This window comes from Onychomys torridus, chromosome 14, assembly GCF_903995425.1.
Source record: "Onychomys torridus chromosome 14, mOncTor1.1, whole genome shotgun sequence".
Classification (NCBI taxonomy): Eukaryota; Metazoa; Chordata; class Mammalia; order Rodentia; family Cricetidae; genus Onychomys; species Onychomys torridus.
Genome location: NC_050456.1, coordinates 59240001 through 59246861, shown reverse-complemented (window position 1 = coordinate 59246861; position 6861 = coordinate 59240001). Strand labels below are relative to the sequence as shown.

The 6861-nt window shown below is 43.3% G+C and overlaps 1 pseudogene; it reads right to left on the bottom strand.

Annotated features, from left to right (window-relative positions):
• Positions 1 to 1384: 1384 nt before the first annotated feature.
• On the bottom strand, positions 1385 to 1609 carry LOC118595211 (annotated as a pseudogene).
• Between the last annotated feature and the right edge of the window lie 5252 nt (positions 1610 to 6861).

The following is a 6861-nucleotide window of genomic DNA, read 5'->3' as shown; positions in this document are numbered from 1 at the left end:
GTTGGGCATCTCAACTAATATAGACAAACTTGGTATGTCTCTTCTTGGAGCCAATGATCAATGTGGAATACATTCTTTTTGTGGGAAGACAGAAGCACAAGAATGAGGCTAGAAACACATAGGGGTCCTTGATACCTCTGCTGAAAAACAGCCCAGCACTACCTCTGCCACCTTCTAGAAGCCAAATCAAGTCACGTGGCCAGACCTAAATTAAAGAGGGAAGAAGGCATACTTTGCCTATTTAGTGAGCTACAAAATTATAGGCAAGGATTATACACATATAAAAGGGTAACAGACTGGAGTCAGTAGTTTCATCAATCACACACTTACTCTTCATAATCATTAAGTCAGTATCCTTATTCCAATTTCACCCATTTCATTGACAAACCAAGGCTCAGCAACTTTAGAAACATAAGCTTACTGAAGTTTGGGGAGAATCTGATGAATGACGCCATTGTTGGGACTTTCCATGCCTGTGTTCCCTGAAAACTACCTAAGAAACCAACTCAAACTAAGAAAACGGTTTTTGTTCATTCTTTTCTTTTCCAGACAACAGTGGACTACAAGCATGCTGGGACTTCCTGACTCCTGACCTTGCTCTAATTGGCTCTCAGAACCAGCATAGCAACCACAATGGAAACTATACAGGTAATGGTCATGTGCTCTTTGAAGTCGCCGAGAAGCTGGCTCTGGAAGTGGGGTTGTCCTTCCACCCCCATTTCAGATCTAGGCATGTTTGTCTTCATCGACCTCCCAACCTCCCTGTCCTGGGGCAGACTGGCCACTTAAGTCTGTAACTGGGAGATAGATAAGGGTGTTAAAAACACTGCGGCCTTGAGAACAGGCTAGAATCTAAACCATTTCTAACAGATGTTACCATTCTTTATCTCATGATAGAAAAAAGCCTTCAGAGGAAACAAAACACCAGGTGCTCATCCAGGGAGTGAAAGCTCAACTGGGAACTGTAGCTTACTGCTTCAATTTCCCCACTGATTTCCGCTGGGGGCTGTAGCCCCCTCACCCCCACCCCATTACGATGCTGTTATCTCTGTGGTACACAGCCTTGGAGTCCTTTGGGTAGATAGATTCCCAGGAGAGGTATAGGTAAGTCATGTAGTAATTTTAGATTTTCATTGTTGTTGTTTTTGGTTTTTGAGGTACCTCCATGCTAATTTCCATGGTGACTATACCAATTTCCATTCCTACCAGCAGCATATGTGGGTTTTTCTTTCTCTACATCCTCACCAGCAATTTTTTTTTCTGAGTATCACAAAAGTTTATTTAGCAAAAAGTTTCATATGAAAACGTACACGACCCAATTCTACACCCCAGTCAAATAGTTCTTAGGGGAAGGATGTGGAATCCTCTGCTGAACAGCCATTGGTTAGACTCTTTCCAAGGCTTCTAAAATGATGATGCTGTTTCCTCGTATGACCACCATGCTGATGTTATTCTGTTGGCCACTAGTTGCCATTTCTACACACGCATCAATCACAAGACTCATAAAGGGATCAAAGCCCCGTAGTATTCCTTGTACATGTCAGCTACCATTTAACTTCAATGATAACTTCTTGTCCATAAATTTCTTCAGCTTGGGAGGGTGAGCGACTTTCAGTGGGCTCAGTACCCTCACCAGCAATTAATCTGGACTTCCTTGATAGGTTGTTGATGACATTTTCAAATATTTACTATTGATCATTTTATTTCTCCTTTTGAAAACTACCTATTAATGTAGTGGCTTGAATAAAAATGGTCACCATAGGCTCATAGGGAGTGGCACTATTTGAACGAATTATGGGGGTGTGGCCTTGGAAGAAGTGTGACCTTGTTGGAGGAAGTGTGTCTCTGGAGGTGGGCTTTGGGATTCCAATGCTCAAGCCAGAACCAGTATCTCTCTCCCTCTCTCTTCCTGCTGCCTGCCAATACAGATGTAGAACTCTTGGCTCCTTCTCCAACACCATGTCTGCCTTCGTGCATATGGAGTTTATAGGGCAACTTGTAAGAGTCAGATCTCCCCTCCTACCACGTGAGTTCCAGGGATCAAATTCAGGTTGTCAGCCTTACTGGTAAAGGAGTACATTTACTGATGAGCCTTTTTACCCACCCATATTTTTTTTGAGATTATTTTATTTTACATTTATGTGTAGTTTGCCTACATGTACAGTGAATGTGCACCATTTGCATGCAGTGCTCACAGAGGCCAGAAGAGGACACTGGATCCCCTAGAACTGGATGGTTGTGAGCCATGTTCTGTGTACTGGGAACCTGGGTCCTCTACAAGAGCACTGAATGCTATTAACCACTGCGCTATCTCTCTAGCCCCTGACCCATTCTTCTTGATATCAGCCAAACTCCTGCAGAGGATAATTGTTTCCTTGACATTCTTGTCATGGTTTTCTTATTTACTTCAGGTGCTCACTCTTGATATATTTATCACACACACACACACACACACACACACACACACACATATATGTATACACACACACACACACACACACACACATATATACACACTTTTTTGAGACAGGGGCTCAGTATATAGCCTAAATTGACCTTTAATTTGGTAGCACCTGGTTCAGCCTCCTGAGAGCTAGGATTGCAGGTGTGAGCCACTCTGCCTATGATAAGTACTGTCCTTAACCCAAGCAACATACGCTGATCTTCATCCCTATCTTTGAAAAAAAAATCTTTCAAAATACTTTTTTATTTGATTACAACTTACACTCAATGAGGCTATTATTTTATTTCCCATCAGTCTGGAGAATAAAAACTTCCCCTCCCTCCCCTGAGGCTAAATAGTTCATTATCATAGTTGCTGAGGTCAAGCAAGTGTCTTCTTTAGGAGAATGACTCATGAGTTGCTAGCCTCAGAGCTCACGTCCCATTGGATGAATCTGGATCACAAGGGCAAGAGAAGTTCACAAATAGCCTCTGAAACTGGGTGTGGTGGTGTACACCTGTGACCCCAGCACTTGCGAGGCCAAGGCAGGAGGACCAGGCTTGAGGCAAACCTAAGCTACATGAAAAGACTCCCATCTCAAAACAAAACAAAAACCAAGATCCCAAATATATTTTCTTAGTAGGCAAGACCAGCACTGAAAATGTCTCCTGAAATGTAGGTATTAAAATTCAATCACTGCTGGGCAGTGGTGGTGCACGCCTTTGATCCCTAGTACTAGTGAGGCAGAGGCAGGTGGATCTCTGTCGAGCCTCATCTATAGAGTGAGTTCCAGGACAGCCAGAGCCACACACAGAGAAACCCTGTCTCAAAAAAAAAAAAAAAAAGAAAGAAAGAAAGAAAAGAAAAGAAAAAAAAAGAAAGAAAGAAAGAAAGAAAGAAAGAAATTCAGTCACCATGGTAACAATGCTGGGAAGTCAGGCTTTGGGGGTGTTTAGGTTATGAGTGCTCAACATGAACAGATTCTTGCCTTTACAAAAGGACTTAAGAGAAGGGATATATATATATATATATATATATATATATATATATATATACACACATATATACATGTATGTATGTATGTGTATGTGTGTGTGTATGTATTTCATTTTTAACTTATTCTTTGAGAATATCATGGGTATATATCATGTATTTGACCATATCCTTCCGCAAATCCCCCCCTAACACCTCCCACACATTCCCACTAACAAGTCCTTGTTTTGTTTTGTTTTGTTTTGTTTTCAATCCACTAAATCCAATTAGTGCTACCCATATACCTAAAAGTGCAAGGTCATCCAGTGGGGCATGAGCCACCTACCAGGAGCCATGTCCCTGGGGGAGGGGGAAATGCTGCTCTTTCCCAGAAGCCATCAACTACTGTTCGATCCTCAGCTAGGAGCAGGAGTTGTCCTGCCCACCCCCCATCCCCCACCAGTGCTAGAAAGTCGCTGGTTGGATCTTGTAGGTGTTTCCCTCGGACCCACATCTGCTGTGAGTCTGTGGGTGTGATGGTCCTGACACATCCAGAAAACAGTGGGATTTTTTTGGTTTTTGTTTTTCATTGTTTTGTTTTGTTTTTTCCAGCAGTTCTCCTTGCCTCTGGCTCTTATAAATTTTTCTCCACCTCTTCCAAAATGTTCCCGGGGCCTTGCGGGGCTGGGGTGGGTCGCACAAATAACCATTTAAGGCTGAGCATTCCCCAGTCTGCTTATTCTCTGCATTCTAACAAGTTGCGAGTCTCTGTATTAATAACAGCCAATGACAAAGGACATAAGGATCTGTCACACCTAGCCCGTTATGCGCCACGAGGAAGGAGAGAGACAGCACGTGTGGGTTCCAAAGATTTTAAGAATCCACCACATAAGCGGGTCACTGATCGATCAGGGAGGGCTGCGGGACAAGGACTCGGGAGCCTTGTTTCTCCTGTCAGCCCCGAGCAGGGGCAGAAGTGAGGTTTATAAGCATAAAATTCACCAACATTTGTTGCCAAGTTACAGTTACAATTTTCACCAATCAGAAATCAAAGATTAGGGGGCTGCCTTGCGTGTTCCATCATTGCCAACTGACATGCGACGCACGCCTTTCAGTCCGGCCAATCAGATTCTTCTGTTCCTTCTGTTGTTAGGGAACAGCCAGCGTGTTTCTAGAGAACTAAAGATGCATAATAACTATTCTATGGTTTAGGGAGGAGGGTGGTCAGCTATTGGAAAGTTCTCATCTCCCCTAGGGCTTGGGAACCTGAACTTTATTTCACCCCACAGGTAAAATGGAGTCTGAAGTCAAAACGGCAGTACTCAGGCCAAGGGGCTTCTGCCTGCTCCCTTCAGACAAATGTGCTGAGCCATGCCTGGTGATCAGAGTTTGATTGCTGGGACAAAAAAAAAGGACTCCTGCCACCTGTCCCCTAACCCCCACTCACATGCCTACCTCCTAAGAATAAATACATGTTTCTAACCTGGAACTTGCTCTGTAGACTAGACTGGCCTCAAACTCAAAGATCTGCCTGCCTCTGCTTCTCAAGTGCTGGGTTCAAAAGGTGTGTGATATGCAACCCCCTAGCCCCCAGCTGTAATTTTTTTTTTAAGTTTAAAAGGTAAGCATTTAGAAAGTAGTTTAATGCTATGCCTATTTAGCAAAATAACAGTAGTCAGTTTCCCCCTAAGGTTTACGACCTCCCCAGCCATGGGTCTCTGGCCTAGCTTACAGTACTAAGCTTAAGTTCCGTCCTGTGCATAGAGCCTTAAATCCAATCAAAAAGTGGTTGGTTACCCATATAATGTCATTATCGGATCAATGGACATGTCTTACCAGTATGGATATTATTTTAACTCTCAGGAGTGACTGTTGGATGAGACTGTTGTTTTTCAACTTCAGCAACCTACATAGTACCTTTTAGCACTTGGAAAGCTAGCCAGCAGGGAGGAGCTACCTGATTGGCACCAGCTTGATTCCTCCATGTCCTGTGTCCAAAGTGTGTGGTGTTTTCACTACCACATTCTAGAAGTCAACCAAGAGCGATGACAATAGCCTGTTTTGTTTTGAGCATCTCTGGGCCTCGTTGACCAACAGAGTTTACCTCGCTTAGCCCTATGTGTTTCTTATACCACAAGAGAACACAGCTTCCCCTCTGGAGAATGAGGTAGCAAGACATCATCTTGGAAGTGGAGACTGGCCTCTCACCAAGTGCTGCACCTGCTGGTGCCTTCCTTGCTCATGGACTCTTAGCCATCAGTACTGTAAGATGTACATTTAACTTCTTTTAAAAACATTTCTTTTTATGTGTATGAGCGTTTTGCCTGCATCTATGTATGTGTACTACATGCATGCCTGGTGCCCACAGAAGTCAGGAAAGGGTGTTGGATCCCCTGGAAGTGGAGTTACAGATGGTTGCGAGTCACTGTCTTAGTCAGTGTTCTATGGCTGTAAAGAGACACCATGGCAAAGCAACTCTTATAAAAGAAAGCATTTAATCAGGGGCTGGCTTACTGCTTCAAAGGGTTAGTCCATTATCATCATGGCAGGGAGAGTGATGGTATGCAGGAAGGCCTACCCATGTTGGGTGCTAGAGCAGTAACTGAGAGCTTTATGTCCTGATCCATAGGCAGAGAGAGAGAGAGAGAGAGAGAGAGAGAGAGAGAGAGACTGGTGTGGGCTTTTTGAAACCTCAAAGCCCCATTCCCCAGCAACACACCTCCTCCAAGGCCACACCTCCTAATCCTTCCCAAACAGTTTTTCAACTGAGGACTGAGCATGCAAATATTATATGAGCCTATTTGGGGGGGGGGCTGATTTCTCATTCAAACCACCATAACCATCATGTGTGTTCTGGGATTCAAACCAGGTATTTCTTCTGTAAGAGCAACAGGTGCTTTTAACCACTGAGCCATCTCTCCAACTCCAAAAATGTATACTATTTGTAAATTACCCAGCCATAGGATAATACCACAAAATGGACTAAAACAGCTAGTACAAACTCCAGACATCCTATTATTAAAAGGAAATATAAATATCTGGAGAAGGTCAGTTATGTGTGCCACATTTGTGAAACCCAAATGCCCACCTGCTCCAAGGCATCCCACAGACAGCCTAAAGCAGCAAGAAGCATGCAGATATGGTGCTTACCTTAACCACAATGACCTAGTCTGCATAGCAGTCATGTTTGTACTTCGGCCATTTGCAGACCTCCAGCAATCCCTTACCACTCTTTACCATGGAGTTTTTGTCGAAAGAAAGAAAGAAAGAAAGAAAGAAAGAAAGAAAGAAAGAAAGAAAGAAAGAAAGAAAGAAAGAAAGAAAAGAAAGAAAGAGAGAGAAAGAGAGAGAAAGAGAGAGAAAGAAAGAAAGAAGAAAGAAAGAAAGAGAAAAAGAGAAAGAAGAAAGAAAGAGAGAGAGAAAGGAAGGGAGGAAGGAAGGAAGGA